This window comes from Mesocricetus auratus, unplaced genomic scaffold (genome assembly GCF_017639785.1).
Source record: "Mesocricetus auratus isolate SY011 unplaced genomic scaffold, BCM_Maur_2.0 Super-Scaffold_100013, whole genome shotgun sequence".
NCBI classification, from domain to species: domain Eukaryota; kingdom Metazoa; phylum Chordata; class Mammalia; order Rodentia; family Cricetidae; genus Mesocricetus; species Mesocricetus auratus.
The window spans coordinates 62,801,166-62,820,367 of record NW_024429196.1 but is presented as its reverse complement, the minus strand read 5'-3'; positions in this window follow the sequence as shown (position 1 = coordinate 62,820,367).

The following is a 19,202-nucleotide window of genomic DNA, read 5'->3' as shown; positions in this document are numbered from 1 at the left end:
AAGAAACCTCCACACCCCGGAAACAAAGTGTGTCTATCATATAGAGTCGAATAGGGAGGCAGGGTTATTGCATACAGCTGAACAAAGAGGAGGAGTTTATTGCATACCACTGAACAATGAGGAGGAGTTATTGAATACCACTGAACAAGGAGGAGGAGTTATTGCATACCACTGAACAAGGAGGAGGAGTTATTGCATACCACTGAACATGGAGGAGGAGTTATTGCATACCACCAAACATGGAGGAGGAGTTATTGCATACCACTGAACAATGAGGAGGAGTTATTGCATACCACTGAACAATGAGGAGGAGTTATTGCATACCACTGAACAAGGAGGAGGAGTTATTGCATACCACTGAACAAGGAGGAGGAGTTTATTGCATACTACTGAACATGGAGGAGGAGTTATTGCATACCACCAAACATGGAGGAGGAGTTATTGCATACCACTGAACAATGAGGAGGAGTTATTGCATACCACTGAACAAGGAGGTGGGGTTATTGCATACTGACAAACACAGAGTCAGGACTTATGGTATACAGCTGTATCAAGGAGACAATTTAGCTAATCTTGGTTAGAGGAGGAGAAAGCTACAGTGGACACTTTCTGTGAACACCATCAACATCCACACATGAACCAGAGGAAGATTTTGCAATTTCTCTTTGAGCCTCACCCCCTTGGGACTGCAGGTCAGGGTGCTGTTCCTCCCTGGGTCTAAGGCCCTGTGGTCCATTACATGGCTGTGCTCATGTCAACAGCACACACTCACCCAAGACTTTTCACAATGGCTTCCTCCAGTCCCTATAGTATATCATTTCTAAATTCAAGGTACAGCATGTTCATATTAGACTTAGACCTAGATTGCACCTGAATCCAAGCCATTGCAGCCACGGTCAGTGCTGTCTGCAGCCAGTAGGAAAGCTGCAGCCACCACAGTGAAGAGATAAGTCCAGAGTTTGACCTTGAACTCGAACTTACTTTCAATTATATTATTTTTTTATATGTGTGTACCCATACACATGAGTACCTTGAATGTGTGAGGGGATCAGAGGACATATTTTGGTTTTCTCCTTCTACCCTGTGGGACCTGAGGAAATAACTCAAGTTGTTAGGTTTGGCAGTAAGTGCTGAGCCATCTTCCTGCCCTGGGGCTATAAAGTTTGAAGACACAGCATTGAATCAAGCAACTAAAACCTCAACTACCTTTCTTCTTTCTCCTCATAGGTGACCATGTCTATACTCCACAGAGGGACTAACCCTCATGTGAGCAGTTGCTTCAACGTCCTGCTCATTGTCAGTGTGAGTGTTGAGGATGGAACTGTAGTCTAAGTGAGTGCTTTGTCACTGAGTTACACCTTCAGAATAACAGCTGACCAAATACGTAGGTGCCCTGTGGCTCAGTCAAGTTGACACATACAGCTAATCTCCACACATTAAAAAGACCAGCCTCAGAGTTTTTCACCAATACTCTGCACACCACAAAACAGTAGTGACAGATCTTCTGGGATGGGGTTGTCGTCTGAGAATTCTGTAAACCATAAAATGGTACTCAGAAGTAATAGTGACAAGAGATTGGATGCTTTACATGTGGACAGGCTCAGAAAGTGTCTCTATGCTTTCTAAAGATTGACTCACTATGCATGACAGCCAACGAGGACCAACGAAGACAGAGAGTGAAATGGTAGTTCCAATAAAGGTTAGATCATTTTAGTCAACTGATATGCAGTCCAGTCAGTGAACTTGCCTAGCACGGACCTGAGTTCAACCCAATAATAATAATGATGATGATGAATAAGTATTATATAAAATTAAAATTAACAGTATGCTAAATAAGTATTGTATTGATTAATAATAGTTTTTATTAATAATACTTATATCATTAAAGTTTTACCTAATATTTCTAACAGCAACAAAAATGGAACCAAATTGTCAAAAATATTGCCTTTTTGACATTCAGTGATATGTATAATGATACAGTGGTAAATAATCAAAGCAAGGCAAATTAGAATTAAAGTGTTATCTGTCAAAGAGAAAAATGTTACAATATTGACAATCTCCCGATTCTGTGAAGTCCTCTCTCCCAATCTACTTACAGATACTGACGTGCAAAATAATTAAAAGTAAAAAGAACTCAGATCTTTATATATGACATTTTGTTTTAAGAACTAGCTGAAGGGATTGATCAGAGATATGCACAAGGATGTTAATGCAAGATGAAAAATTAAGACCAAACTCAGGTATCAAATATGGATAGTTACTGAAAATGAGCCGTTCAGGGGTGGCATGAAATTATAAAACTACTGCATAACAAATAAACAGTCAGAAGAGTGGCAGACAACCTAGAATGGAAGACAAATGTTCCCAGCCATATGCTTAGCAGAGGATTAATATCTGGAATTTAGAAAGAACTAGAAAGATACCAAAATGCATAAAAGTAATGAATGAGCAAAGGAACTAAACAGTTCTAAGAGAGAGATACAAGTATCCAGTATGTACATGAAAAGTTGCTCGACATCATTGGTCAGGGAAATGCAAATTAAAACCACATTGAGAAGCCACCTTCAGAATGGCTATTATCAAAAAATAAAAAATAAAAGAGAAAATTCATGAGGGTAGGGGGGTAAAGGAACCTGTATACACTGCAGGCAGGAATGGTGCACAGAACTAGTGCAGTCACTAAGGAAATCAGCATGGAGATGCCTCAAAAAGCTAAATAGAATCGGCATCCATGTATAAGGCAGTACTGTTCCCAAGAAACAGAACTGGCTTGATGTGCATCAACAGACAAAAGCATGAAGTAATATAATGCACGTACCACATTAACACACACCACTCACATATACACAACATACACACATCACTCACATGTATATAACACCACACACACACACACACACACCCTACAAATACTGCCTCACTTAAATATACATAACACACTCATATGCATACCCCACACCACACACTGCACACAATGGAATTTATTCAGCTATAAAGGGGATAAACTGGATGCACTTCTTTTGCAAGAAATGGATGAAAATGAAGATCACCTTAAGCAAAACTAGCCAGACTCAGAAAGACATATATTACATTTCCTCTCATTGGAACATCCATTTTCAAATATGACATGTATGAGTCTATATCATGTATGAGTATTAGTTAAGTAGGCAGTATTTATGTTCATACACATTTCAAATGTTTTAAAAGTAGACTCTAATATACTGCATTGCTATGTTAAAATAATAATTTATTATAAAACTATTGCATGTCTTCCTAAATTTATTTTAAAATACTTTGCCTTAGTATAACTATAAAATATTGTTTCTATATATATTTAACAGCAAATTGTTTGGGTTTTTTAGCTTCTTTGCTGAATACTATAGCTAAATAAATTTTGGTATTCTTGGAAATAACATTTGTTAAATAATCTCTGAATTTTTGATAAAAATATTTAAAAATCAAAATTTGCTGAAGATAATGGTGAAGAATACAGAAAATTGCGAAGAAGTTGGATCATTTAACTCTATTTCCTATACTAAGGACTGGGAACATGTTGGTATTTAACCTTCCAGTGTTTGCTTTGAGTTGTGTGCCCCTGTGTGCCCCTGCCCCTTACACACACTCACATCCACACCCACCTACCCACCACAGACACACACACACACACACAGACATACAGACAAACAGACACATACACAGACACACACACAGACACATACATACAGACACATACACACACACACAAGTTGAGAATTTTCTGAATTTGTGGTAGTGTGTTTCATCTTTTTTACACAATATAGAAAAGTAAGCTGCATAAGGTAGTTGACTGATCTTCAAGATGTGACTTGCTGAATGCAATATCTTCTATGAACAGGGTGTTTTACGCTTTCATTAATTTTTTAGTACAAAGTGCTCAGTTTCTTTGTGACATTTCTATATACAAATATCACTTTCCTTAGCTCATATTTGTCCCCCATCACCCTGCCATCACTGGTTCTCTTCTTCTACCCTAGGTCCCTGCCTATGTTAAAGTGTCTTGTGTGTGTATCCATATGTGAGATGTGAGGTTTATCTTTCCTTTTTCCCTTTAACTATCTTCTCTTGTTCCACCTTCCTCTATCCCCCTCCTTCCCCACATAATCCCCCCCTCTCTTTCTCTGTGTGTGTGTCTCTCTCTCTGTTGGCACTAAAGGAAGAGTTAAGATGGGCAGAGGCATTTGTTCTACTATTTCTCACCATTTAGAAATTATATTATCCAAAATTCCTCAATGGCCTCATAAGATAGAGAATAAGACAAGGAAAGCACTGTAGAATACAGTGCTGTGATGTGTCACACATCTGTAATCCCAATGCTCAAGAAACAGAGGTAAGAAAATTGGGAGTTCAGGACCAGCATGGGCTACACAGTGAGTTCAAGACCAGTTTGGGCTAAATACTGACTTTAAGGCCAGTCTAAGATGTACAATGAGTTCAAGGTCAGCCTGAGCTATGTTGTGAGACCTGCCTCAAAAGCCAAATACCAAAAAACTTAAAAAAGCAAAAACTTTCCCTCCAAACAATAAAAATATAGGATACAAAATTGAAGTAAGTTAGGAATTATAAATATATAAATAATAAAAGAAAATGCTTGTGCCCTAGAACATAGTTAATGATTCTCTCTGGATGGTGGAATTGTAGATAACTCAAAACAAACTTTTCTGTGTGCAAAGTGAGATCTGTTGCATGCTTTTGCATTAATTGTTCTGTTTCTAAGAATGAGCTCCATTCATTAACAGCCCAAATACCAGCTTAAATACCTTCTGTAGAAGCTGTCTAGATCTTCCCAAAGAAGACACCATGTTGCTAGCATTGCCATCTGTCTTCTTCTTCTTCTTCTTCTTCTTCTTCTTCTTCTTCTTCTTCTTCTTCTTCTTCTTCTTCTTCTTCTTCTTCTTCTTCTTCTTCTTCTTCCTCCTCCTCCTCCTCCTCCTCCTCCTCCTCCTCCTCCTCCTCCTCCTCCTCCTCCTCCTCCTCCTCCTCCTCCTCCTCCTTCTCCTTCTTCGGATTTTTTTTCTGTGGCTTTGGAGGCTGTCCTGGAACTAGCTCTTCTAGACCAGGCTGGCCTCGAACTCACAGAGATCCGCCTGCCTCTGCATCCTGAGTGCTGGGATTAAAGGAGTGCACCACCAACACCCAGCACCACCTGTCTTCTTAATCATGGACTATCCTCTATTTCTTTCACTAATACTTACGTGACTCAGAAAAAGTGGCCTGAGAGTCTTTCAGGTGGAAGACATCCCCGCCTGGTCAAAATGGCAAGTTGTCAGTCACCGGGAAAATGTTCCTCCTTCTCAGCTGAGTTCCTGATTACTCGGTCAATGTGTGATTTCTCTTCCTCCCTGTGATCAGGTTGAATTGAGCATATTCTGAAGGCTTTCCTACCTTCCTCCTTCTCTCTAGTGTGGGGGGATTTGGAGCCATGTGGTTAGTCTTGGGATGGAGGGTATGTCTAAGAGTTCTTCTGCTCTTTCTCTCCTCCTGCAACTCTGCAAAAAGATGGCCATTATGCTGGATCCCTGGGCAAATATGGCAGCTAGAGCTTCCTTCTGGTGGGTACTAGATGTGCAAGCCGGACACAAAATGGATCCATGCGTTGTGTTGCCTGCCTGACATTCAGTTCATCTGTACACATGGGCATCTTATTCTATTCTGATTAATGCTAAATGTCCCTCCAAGGTACACATGCTTTAAAGTCAGGCCTCCTTTCTTTGGGATTACCAGAAACTTGTGGGATACTTAAAAAGGAACTTGTGGTGAGAAGTTAGGCTATTCTTTGTTTTATGTCTTGACCACAGTTTTCCCATCATTCCTCTCCTTCTCCCACCTCCCCTCTCCCCCCCTCCCACTCCCCCTCCATTTCTGTTCAGAAAAAAGCAGGACTGCATGGATATCAGCAAAACAAGGCATATCAGGTCACAGTAAGACTAAGCATCTCTCCTTGTATTAGGGCCAACCCAGTATGAGGAGTAGGATCCCAAAAGTCCAGTAAAAAGAGTCAGAGACAGTCCCTGCTCCCATTGTTAGGAGTCCCATAAGAAGACTAACCTATCACATATATGCAGACTGCCTAGGTCAGTCGCATGCAGGCTCCCTGGTTGTGGGTTCAGTCTCTGTGAGCCCCTATGAACCCAGATTAGTAGATTCTGTGAGTTTTCTTGAGATGTCCTTGACCCCTCTGGCTCCCTCTTCCTCCCTCTCTTCATCAGGATTCCCCAAACCGGGCCTCATTTTGGCCATGGGTCAAACATCTGTTTTCATCAGTTGCTGGATGAAGTCTCTCTGATGAAAACTGGGCTAGGCACCAATCTGTGAGTATAGCAGAATATAGTTAGGCATGATTACATTGAAGTTTTTTCTTCTTCAGTCACGTTTGGTTCCATCCTAGGTCTTTGGGTCATCCATTCTCTGGGTCCCAGTGCTCCAGAAAATGTCAAAGATGGGCTTACTCTGGTGGCATGGGTCTCAGGCTGAGCCAGTCAGTGGTTGGCCTTTCCCTCAAATCTCTGTGTCACCTGTGCATCCCATAGGTAGGACACATTGGAGGTCAAAGGTCATCCTTCAGGGGTTATTGCAACTTTGGCTTCCTCCTATTTACTCTTCACCTTCCAGCCACCAAGGGAACAGTGTTATTGCTCTGCCACATTTTCCTGCCTTACCATAGACCCTACAGCAACAGCCCAAACTACTGGAGATAGAACTCTCCAAAACTAAGAGCCAACACATGCCCTTTCTCTTTGTAAGTTGATTTTTCTCAGGCATTTCTGACAGCAGTAGAAGCTCACTAGCACATCGGATCCAGGGACAAACGACAAATTAGCCTTCTCTGTAACTAGAATTAGATACACATTGTTTTCTTGTGCTTGTGTCTGCTGTTCCTACCATTCACTCGTGGATTGCATTTCTCGGGACTGTCTGTCTCTGTTAGGTTTGGATGTGGTCTGTTCTCCAGAGATTCATGTTCTGGTGGCTTTGTCCCTCTTGTAAGGGAAGAGCAGTGGGGGGGGGCTTTAAAAAGAAATAATTAGGTGATGAGACTACTACCCTAAGATACCTACCCACTCTCTAAATGACCCATGCTTTTCTTAGAGTAGCAGACTAGTTTCTAGAAAGAGGCCACCATGTATTTGGCCTTTCCACATTTTGCAGTTCGGACACAGGCTCCGGCCATATGATGCCAGTTTCCATGGAACAACCTCCCTGGAGGCCAAACAGATGGAGCTGCCTGGTGTAGCATGTACAGTCTCCAAAATTATGAGCCTCTTCTCTACACAAAACCTGAGCCTCGAGTGTTTTGTTATAGCAACAAAAGTGCACTGCGTTATCTTATGATGCCAGTTGCCAAGACTTACTGAAATTCTTTTGATTGTCTTGTGAAGAGCTAATTTGAACGCATGCCCTGGCCACACTCCCCACCGCATTTTCTGTAATGTCCCCCCAGTTCACCGCCTTACTTATCTTGTATATCATGCCACATGATTGCATGTTGCCATTTGCTCAGAAGCTCATGACTGACACCCGAACTCTTTTCAGGCTGATACTCAAAGTACTTTATAGTTGTTTCAGCCATTCTGCAATTATGGTTCCTGTTTTGGTCCATGTGTTTCCTGATGCCTCACGTCATGCTGATACCCTGCTGCCGGACTTTTCCTGGGGAGATGGAACAGATGTCTATTCACTTCTGATAAAGCACTGATAACAAGATGAAAGAAACAAGCCCAGGTCTAGCTATGTGAACCAGCGATGGGATTACTCATCCGAGCAGAGATTACTCGCACATATGTTTAGCTCTAAGGCAGCTGATTCCTAAAAGCATTCCAGGTGCTCCCTGAGTAACTTGCAGGCAGCTCTACAGGATAGCCTCCTCCTGCTGGACAATTATTTACTGATTCTCTAACCTTAAGGACCTGCTGTTACTCCTGAGGTTCAGGCTTAAGACTTGTAACTATGGAAGGTTCCAGGGCCTTTGAGTTTTCTTAGCTTCTTGAGTTTTAGGAGCCCGCCTCTTCCCTGCAGGGCAGACTGTTTTAGTTCCCAGGAAATAGCTACAGCTCATGCATCTACATAGTTTCCTGCCTATGGTTATTTCAGTTGTCCCCATGTATTCCATTCAACCCACAGCCACCTTTATGGGCCCAGCTCAGGTACCTCTCCCTTCTCACTGGGCCTTAGTGTCATTGCTTGCCTGCCTTTTCAGAATTTAAGGTTCCAAAATCTGTCAAGGAAATTGTGGGTTTTTCCCTTCAACAAATTCTTATAGACGTCTACATTCGAACGCTAGGGAATAATCATTTCATCAATGCTGTGCTTTAATAACAATCTCAAGAAATAACATATGTAAATCAAATCACATTTTCTCATCTAAAGCATCAATCAATGATTTGGAGAAAGTAGGATTCTGAGAAATAATGCTGAATAGTAAATGTGCATGGCAAAGTGATGTCTATTTATTTTATGAGCATGGTTTTTAATTTAACTGATCTTTTAGACCCTGAGGTTTTATCAAGAAAACTGATGAATTGACCTGTCTTGGAAAGACAAGACCTACGAGATTATATGAGAACCACTTATAATATTGTCGATTTACTAAGTGAAATATACTGCTTAAGAAGCTAAGTGTTAGGGGATGGGCTCATAGATGTGGTATACTTGCTTAGTATGTGTGAGTCCCTGGGTTCTATTTCCAGCATGAAAGAAAGATGCCAAGGGCTACAGATTGAATTATATGCCCCAAAAGACTTGTAGAAATTCTAACCCTTAGTGCCTCAAAATTGGACCTTATTTGGAAATAAGGTAATTGCCAGAATCAAATGAGGTTGACTTTTAATCCAGGAGTCTGAATTCTTTAAGAAGAAGAGGGAAAGCCAGTCAACATGGTACAAGTCTGAATTCAACACACTTGTGATGGGAGATGTCATTCTGTAACTATGTCTCTCTTACTGGTTATTGAATAAAGCACTGTTGGCCAATATGGAAACAAGATAGGTGGGACTAGGAGTTGAGAAGGATTCTGGGAAAGAGAGGCAAAGTAAGACACAATGTAGGACACCAGAGAAGTAAGAGGTCCAGAATCTTTCTCCGCTAAGAGACATGGAAATACTCAGATTAGCAATTATGGGTAAAATATTTAGTCAGAGCTAGTCAATAAGAAATCATAGCAAATAGCCCACAGCTTATAATTGATATAGCATCTGTGTGTTATTTGGGGGCTCAAACAGCTCGGCAGGGCCCAGGCAGCAGGCTGGAAGACTACATGTTACACACTCGGATGTTGAGGCAGGAGAATGGTAAATTCAAGGCCTAGGATACAGGGTGAGTTCAAGGCCAGCCTGTATAACTTTGGAGACCCTCTCTGACAACAAATGGTAAACAGAGGGCTGGTAATAGAGCATTTGTCTACAGCTTGGTGAGAATTAGAGATTGGAGAGACACATCCACCAGCCAAGGGATGTCAAGAGGTGCTTGGCAGGGCGTGGAACAGACTGACCAATGACTTGAAAGTGGGTTTTTGGCCTCCAGAACCATGAGAAAATTAAAAAATAAATCCAATATCAAACTATCTAGTAGTACTTTGATAATAAAACATGAGAAACAAATCTACTGTGTTACATTTAATAGTAAGTGCTATGTGACAGAGACCAGGGGATCCATGACCCATGTACAAATCCTGCCCATTACCTGGTTTATAAACACAATATTATAATAGAATGAGAACATCAAATGCCACTAGCTAATTACAAATTATCAAGGCTCTTTGCAATCTCTTAAGGTAGAGATGAAGTTGTAGCAGAGAATATCAGACCTACAAATCCTAAAGTGCTATTTTCTGACCTTTATATAATAAGTTTGCTGACCCTGAATATATGCAGTTGAAAACCTTTAAAGACTATGGATTTTTGGGTGGCTTTCAATACTGGGAAGCCACTCTTAACCTGTGGCTATGCTAATCAGGACAGGCTAGGTTTTGCTGTGGTAGCAAGCATCTCCCACATCTCAGGCTTTTAACATAGTTAAGGTTAGTTTCTTACTCTTGTGTTGTCCACTATGTGCTTTGGAGATCCTGCTTATTGGTGCGGTTGCCATGGATGCAGCTTCAGTCTCTGCCACCCTGGAACACTTTGGTCAACTTTGTAGATTCAGAAAGGCTAGAGAATCATTCAAAGCTTTTCCCACCTTGACTGCAAGTGGCATGTTTCATTTTCCCTCACACCCACTGGCCACAAACCATGATTCTCACCATGTTTCTTTACCATGATTATTTTTATAGAGGCTGAAAAAAAGAGCAGAACAGCTGAAATATTTCTGTATCTACCATACTAATACTTTAATACTTTGATAATGTATTAATTCTTTAAGATTTGCATTCCAGTAACTTCTAGAAACACACACACACACACACACACACACACACACACACACACATTCTCATAGTTAAGATGTTGAAGGGTAACTGGTATCACTTTTAATGAGATGATTTCTTAGGAATATTAGTCACTCATAAGCTTGTGATCTTTATAAATGAGGCTAAGACTTGTAAACACTGTAAATGATGTTTTTTTTCCTTTGCTATTGCCAAGGAAATACCCTTTGTGACTTACAGAGTATCAAGATTAATAACTCCAATTAAGAAATATAAATCTGCATCACACACCCTAGTAATGGGCTGTAAGCATGGTTAAGCGCTGGTATTAATCTCTCCTTTACACATATACGATGGCATCCAGCTCTTCAGGACCCCCACTTTACTTAAACATACAGGAAGAAATATACCTTGGGTAAGATTTTATTTTATTTTTATGAAGGAAAGTGGGATGTTTTGTCAATAAATAGATTAAGGAAAATAAAATAGCAAACGTTAAAAAATAAAACAGAAACCTTGGCAACCAGAGGTGTTACCCTCTTGTTGGAAGAAGATGCTGGTTCAGTAGAGTGTTGGCCCAATTCCCACATCTTGTAGAAGGAATAATTAAGCAAAGAGGGCAGTGGAAACCCTGGAAGGAAAGAGTCTTGGCCAGGACTCATAGCTCAAGGTGCCCAGGTACCACGCGACTTTCCTCTTCCAACAGAGGCGAGGTCCACTTAGATTCTATCACAGCAGGGAAAGTTTTCATTCCTTCTCCCTCTTGGTATTACAAACTCTCAAGTCCTTGAGGCCTTCTTCCTCATCGATGGCTCCCCAATCTCACCAGCAGCTCCTCTGCTCTGAGCATGCCAGCAGGGCACCCCAAGAGGGGAGAGGTTACTCCTCTTAGAGCGGTCCTCCAGCTGTCACCAGCCTTCTTTACTGTGAATTACAGACAGAATGGGTGCAGGACTCCATGATTTTCGCCTTCACTTAAAACAGCAGTTCTCATCCTGGGTGTCGAGACCCCCACAGGGATCACCTGCATATCAGATAAATATCATAACAGTAGCACAATTGCAGTTATGAAGTAGCAATGAAATAATTTTCTGATTAGGTCACCACACACGAGGAACTGTATTGAAGGGTTGCAGCATTAGGAAGGTGGAGAACCATTGTCTTAGAAAGTTTGTTTTGTTCACAGTGTCTGAAGCCAAACATTCTCTTCCAGTTACCTCGCTGACTTGTCTTAGCCTCAAGCTTAATCTGAAACCTGATTGCTTCTGATTAACTGTTTTTAAACATGCTAATGCAGTCATTGAAAAATTTAGTGAGAAGGAGGGGTTTGGTTTGGCTTTGAGAATGGGCAAACCAGATGGCTTAAAAGTATAATTATATATACATTTTTATCCTCAGAAAACCTCAAAAACACGGCATGATCACTTAAACCATTAAGTGACAAAATGCAAATAAAGATAATAAAAGAATATTCTGGAAAATGTAGTAAAACCCATAGACCTATTTTCTATGATGATAATATATAGCTGGATATTGGATTTATGGATAGTTCCCATGAGTTCATGCTTCTTATTGAAGGAAACCTTTAAAAAATGATGATATCAAGTTGCTTAATAAGTCTTGCAATATAGATTTATTTGAGCCACTGAACTTAGGAGAGTTTAAAATTACATGCATTTTTAAATTATAGAGCAAAAAATAAAATATTAAGTGGATTTCAGCAGCCAGTGTCCTTAGTCACACCTGCATGGGTTTGACTAATCACATGAGTGTGATTATAAGAAAACATCTTTCTAACTCAGATTTAGGGGATGCCCTCACTGGAATCTATAAGATCAGAGTTATAACTGTGTAGTCTTACTGTATAGCCCACATACACAATCTCACTTACTTGCACTAAGTTCTTATGGGAGAGGTATAATGGTCTTCATTTTTTTGGCTAAGAAACAGGTTTCGTATGGTTGGTTCTCTGTGGAATCACTCAGTTATTGAATGAGGTTGAAGCCCACCAGGACACATTTCAGAGGTTCAAGGAAAGATGATTAAAAACTGGGATGTCAGAGCAGGAGATGTAGCTCAGCTATAGAGTGTTTGTCGGGCATGTCTGAGCCCTGGGGTCAACTCCTGGCACCACCACCAAACTCCAAAACAAAGAACAACAAAATCTACACACCAGTTCTTTATCAGCAACTGCAGCTTTCAGTTCAGTGAAATGCTCATTTTGGGTTCTACTCACTCAGGAATTATCTACAACACTGCTTGAGGGAGATTGTGCAGAGGGCCCACACTTTCCCAAAGACATCAGCCTACTCAACCACATGAGTTCCACGATTTTGATAGTAAGTTGATTTCAGTGGTAGAAGATGGAGGTAGGTTTTTGGTTTTCTTCAAGACCATTTGGGATGTAAAGTTTAAAATCTCAAACAAGGATGTAAATAACCCAATCTATTTTGTATATAAGTGAAATTTTCACTGTATGTAAGACAAACTTTTATTTTCTTGAATCTTAGAAATGTTTATCTTATGTCCCTGGTGTATATAAAAACAAAAATTGTTTTGTCTGTGTATTAGTTATTCCAAGTTGTAAAATTGTAGATAGAAAAGTTATATAGTGAAATTACACAGTCATGGCTATTTATTAAAATTAAACATTAAACATTAAAATCTAGGACCATTATCACCAGACCTAGACCAGGACACGCAGGCAGATTTTCCTTACCTTGCCTTGCAAGAAGTTCAATGTCTAATTTACAGACTACTTTATTTCGGCTGTGTCTTAAACTCTCCATTTCTTCTGAAAGGTTTTCCCTGATATTTTGAATTTTAGATTGATGGTGTATATGCTTTACTTAAAATTTGCTCCAGTTCCTTGTGGAAGTCAGTACGATTTAATACTCTTTCCACATATATTGATTTTCCTCTGCCTATGCGGTCTAGGAATGCAAAGGTAAGTTAACTGGCACAACAGCCTTTACCCTCCAGCCAAGTATAAATTCACAAATAGGCAAATAAGCGAATAAAATGCATACACACAGTGTAGATATAGCTGTGATCATGTGTCTAGACCCCTCCATGAATCAAACATGCATTCATTATAAAATTAACAGATCGCATAGCAGGCTAGGTATTCCACAGATATTTCAGTGAATAAACTTGAGTGAAGTCACTTCAGCTATAACTTCTAAAAGGACCATTTACGTGAAGCAAGCAAGATTCTTTTGGGAGGCATGTCCTCCAGTATTAACTTGGGAGAGTGGCTTTTATTACCAAGGGCTACAGCTTGGGACTGTGATGAAGCTTCACTGTTGATGAAGCTGGACGAAGTAACTGCCATCTCCCTCCAGCTTTGGTGACATCCTTAGAATTTATAACTCTACCCACAGACCCATTTACCCTGTCATTCCTTCCTAAGTGTGTCAGTCATTGTTTCAGTATAAAAGAGAAAATCTTTATGTCTTTTCGGCTTTCATTCCTCTGAAGAGAAATCCATGTCAATGCAAATGTAACAAAGCTCATGTGCTTTCTCTTGATAATCAGCCTCGTAGTGACAAAGTTCTAGACTTCACACAGGAACTCAGAGGGACGGGTGGGTAGAGGGATAGCGCCCTGCCTTACAAATGCCTGATATAAAACTATATATCAAATACAAATACACCCTAAAGGAAATTCAGTCCAGGGCGAACAAGGGCTAATCCTCCGTGACAGGTCACGGAGTCGGTTCTCAAGGCCTAATTCTCCATGACAGGTCATGGAGTCGGTCCTCGGCTCACAGGCAGAGCAGCTGCGGTGTTCTCTCTCACACTTCTTACCCAGGCTGGGGTCCCATTATGCTACAGGCCTCGCCTGCAGCCTATGATCTGGAGAGGGCTTCATTCTCAGAAGTCACATTCAAGTTCAAGCAGGCTCTCATGTAGGTCACCAGCACACATCCCTTCCTCTGCTGCTTAGTGTCTACCGCCATGGGCCTTTCAGGTAGTAGATACAAAGGATAAAGGGGGAAAGTAGGATGCCAATGGTTCCGACCAATCAGTTAGCTGACACTGCATTCTTTTATGAAATAGCAGATGCCTTTACAAATACATAAAGTACTTTAAGCATTGATTTAAAGAGAGAAAAAGTGTATCGAAGACATGATGTCATGCTTTCAGAAGAGCTACCGCTGAAGGCATGGGGAAGGTTATTTCTTAAACAGATCTGACCTGGTGAACAGCATCTCCCAGCTTCCAAAAAATGAACTAGCTCTCTCAAAGCAGCAAATCCGTGACGAAGGACTTGCAGCTCAATGCCAGTCTAGGTTCTGAAAACTGCATCATGTATTTCTTTCTTTTCCTTCTTATATTCAGAATCGGAGGTTGGGGGTGCGGTGGGGTGAGGTTTGTTAAGGGCTTTGCAAAGACTGAGAATCCAACTATATCTGCCTACAGATGCTCAAAGTGCTCTTTGCCACACAGATCTATACTTGTAAATGTGTTGGAAAATCTGCGTAAGACTCGCTTGAGCACCCTAATCTTGTTTGTGCAATAAAAATATGTGAAAGTTGAAAATATTTTGGCGACCAAAAGTCAACTCATTAAATTAAATGTTACCATTTACCACCTCGCTTAAATTCATGAGGCCTTCACTGAAATGCAATAGTATTAGCTTTAAAACTGCCGGTATGTGAACGCTGTAACTCAGACAGCTCTGTGGAACCAAGGAACAGGGAGCGCTACCACCTCAAACCCTTCCTAAAGCAACTTGCTTTTAAAGTTAGATGAGAGAGAGGAGCGATGAGCAAATTGGCAAAGAATGGGCTGGCAAAACCAGCAGAGACAGCTGATCTAAACAGGGGAGAGCTCTTGAACCCCAGACCGACAGCTGGAAGGCCAGCATGGGACTGATCCAGACCCCCTGAATGTGAGAGTCAGTGAGGAGGCCTGGACAACCTATGGGGCCCTGGACAGTGGATCAGTGTTTATCCCTGGCATGCAAACAGACTTCGTGTGCCCATAACACAAAGAGGGATGCTCTCTCAGCCTGGACCTTTAGGGGAATGCCTGGACCCTACCCTGAGTGAAATGACAGACTCTAGATATCCCCTATGTGGAAGGACATGGCGATAGGGTGGGAGGCTGGGGGATGGTGATGGGGGGTACAGGAGGAGGGGAGGGAGAGGGAACTGGGATTGACATGTAAAACAAGCTATTTAAAATTAAAATAAAAAATCTAAAAAAAAATAAAATAAAATACAGTTAGATGAGGGTTGATTTTCCATTTAGGCCCTGTCTGTGCCTTAACTCCTTTTCATCAAACACCACTGACTAACCTGTGGTACTTCAAACAAAGAAGAGAGTTATAGAGAGCACAAATGCCCCCAGATTGCTCCTGGCTGAGTTGGGTTTTGCTATTGTTTAGATATGTAAGTTGCTCAGCAATGGGTGGTACTTGATGGACCAGATCCAGAGACATCTCCCTCCAGCTCTCTGACTCCTAAACTGCCAGGTCAGGAGGCTGGGTGCACTTACACAGGAGTTCTGCCTCTGAGCACTGTTTGCAGGTAAGAACTCCGTTTAGTTCAGATCTTCTAGCCGAGATCTCCCATGGTCCCTTCCGTGCTTACTTACGTGCCATTTTAGGTTGTGTTTATTTGATTTCTCCTTCTGGCTTTCAGGGTTTCCCTCTATTATGTTTCCCCGGACTCTTCACTAATGCTGGACTTTGGGATACTTACCTAATCTATATTGAGCTTAGCAATGACTCTCAGTAAATTCTTGGATCAGAAATAACGATGATCTTGCACTCTAGACCCCTTACTTCTGGAACCTTCCTATTAGCTTGGGATTTCTCTCATTTCTTTACTTCCTTTTCATGTTCTTTCCTTCCCTCAGTCACCATCCCTGTAAAAGATTCTCCCAAGGTGCTCTAGCTCCTGAACCATGTTCCTTTGTTCAGTGGTTTGCTTACTTGGGCTCCTCCAGACCTGAGTTTGAAGCAGGGATGAGATGCTCTCTTGGTCACGGCTTTCCCTGTAATCCTGTGTGCTGACTGTGGCCTCCTGAAGACAGCATGCATCAAGAATCCTGGAAGAGCTTGTTTGCTCTAATCTCTGTGTCATGGATTCCTTAGGTCAAAGGTGGGGTCTGAGAATCTCTCTACATTTAGAATGCATTGCAGATAACACTTACGAAATCAGAAATCAGATATGTCTTTTGAACTGACTGCTTTTACTCCATTCATCGAATATGATTGGTTTTAGGTAGGCAGATGGTGACAGTGGGACTTCTTTGGAAGGCTTGCTAAAACTGATGAAGGTTTGAGGGGCTCAGGACCTAGGCAAGCCTTTTCCGAGAGACCCAAGAGCCCTCACCCCTGCAGCATCTCCTGCCCCCAAGGCAGCTGGAGGAGAAGCTGAAGATAACCTCAGGAGGAAACAAGGCCAGGTGCATGGATCTGATAACCAATCTACAAGCCTCTACAGGGAACATTCCCCCTCTGAGTCATCTAGGATATCTTTTTGCAATGGTGTTTAGAAAAAAAGCTATCTGTATTTAAAAGTATCTCCAAATTGACAGGAATATCCCCAGCTATTTGTGTAGTTAAACAATCTTCCAAGGTTTTCATCTCAGAAAATCTACCGACTTAAAAAAAAATGGACATCCCACTATTCAGTGGAAAAAAAACAATGGAATCTTGAAATTTGCAGACAAATGGACAGCACTAGAAGAAACCATCCTGAGTGAGGTAATCCAGTCACAAAAAGACAAACATGGTATGTACTCATACATATATAGATTTTAGACATGGATCAGGGGAGTGCCAGCCTATAATCCCACTGACGGAGAGTCTGGGAAACAGAACCTTCAACCAATGACTGATGGAAGCAGAGGCAGACACCCACAGCTAAACACAGAGCTGAACTCCTGGAACCCAGTGACAGTGAGGGTTAAGACTGGGCTTGTTTAACCCCCAGAAACAGCTGACCTGAACAAGGGGGAGCTCTTGAGCCCCAGACTGATGCCTGAGAGGCCAGCATGGGACTGATCCAGACCCCCTGAATGTGGGTGTCAGTGAGGAGGCCTAGGCAATCTATGGGGCTTTGGGTAGTAGATCAGTATTTATCCCTGGCATACAAATGAACTTTGGGTGCCCATCCCACAATGAGGAATGCTCTCTCAGCTTGGACTCTTGGGGGAGTGTCTAGGCCCTGCCCTGGACGAAATGACAGACTCTGTATATCCCTCATGGAGGGCCTCACCCTCCTGGGGAATGGAGTCAGGATTGGGGGGAGGACCTGGGGGGCTGCTAAGAGGGCATGAGAGGAGGGGAGGGAGAGGGAGCTGGGATTGACAGGTGAAGCAACCTTGTTTCTAATTTAAATTTAAAAATTAAAAAAATGGACATCCCAAAGACAATGCAAGTCACCGTCTATCAAAATTTACTATGCTAGAAATTAAACCAGAGACATGTTTTCAATAGGCATTGAATTAATTTAAAACAATAATAAACCACTGGATTAATATAAGCAATGTGTTTTCATGAAAGATAATTAATGTCCAAAACCAAAACAAAAGTATGACTTCACATTCTACAAATCCCTCCACTGTCTTGCTGGAGAGAAGAGAGCTTGTGTTTCAATATTCAGTAGTTCACTTGGTCAAATATGCTTTAGACTACAGCATTAGACCCCATGAAACAATGCAATTTACAAAAGTACATAAAATCTTGACATTATTGTTGAACAGCTTAACCATGGAAAGGTCATGGGGTCCTAAACATGCCAAGCTTGGGGAAGTACCAGGCCCTACACCCTCACTTCCTTTTTTTTTTAATGGCTCACATAAGGACAGGGTGTTATAGAGAAGAATATTTATTCATATAAACATACCTCCCCAACACTTTTTTAATACTATTTTTATGAGGGCTTTAGAAGACATATGTTAAAGCTGCATAAATATAGTAGTCTGCAAATATTTATATGTCAAATAGTGCTCATAAACTGAATTTAATCTCACAGCTATTCCTAAAAGGGCAGTCTTTTATTTAAAACAAACAAACAAACAAACAAAAACAAAACAATGGCAACAAACCAACCTCACTGCCTAGGAATAAAAGAAGGAATTTGTGGATTTGTACAGATGATGGCAGAAAAATGATGGGCACACTAAGGATACTAACCACTGCCAGAACTAACTGGAGTCGGGGGTTGTGGAAGACCAGCTAGACCTTTCTAGTGAAATAAATGTCAGAATGAAGATGAATATTCCTTACATAGGTGCTGATACAAATTAGTAAAATGATGGGTCTGGAGAGATGGCTCAGTGGGTTAGAATGTGTGCTGCAGAAGGATGACAGCTCCCCAAACCTGTGTTGGCAGAGTTGCAGCCCTCCTGTGTATTGTGGAAGGAGTGAAGACGAGAGGATTGCAGGGCTTGCTGGCCATGAGTCTGGTTCCAGGTTCAGTGAGAGATACCGTCTCTAGGGAATAAGTCACAGAGTGGTAGGCCAGGACACCTGATGTCCTGCTCTGGCCTACACTGTACACATAATCCACACTCACACAGTCATACACACATAAAGAACAAAATGATAGCAACCTGTAATCACACCTGCAGCCCCAGCCACCAGAAAGCTAATCCGGAGGACTGCACATTTGAAATCTGCTTGGGATCAAATGCTTTTGTCACTGATCATGTGAGTAATGGAAAGACTGCATGAAAATAGATGGCTCTGCATGCACGCATGTATGTGTGCATGTGTGTGTGTGTGTGCATATACCTATATGGATATAGATTCATACTAGATGACAATGTGGTTCCATAGTATTATG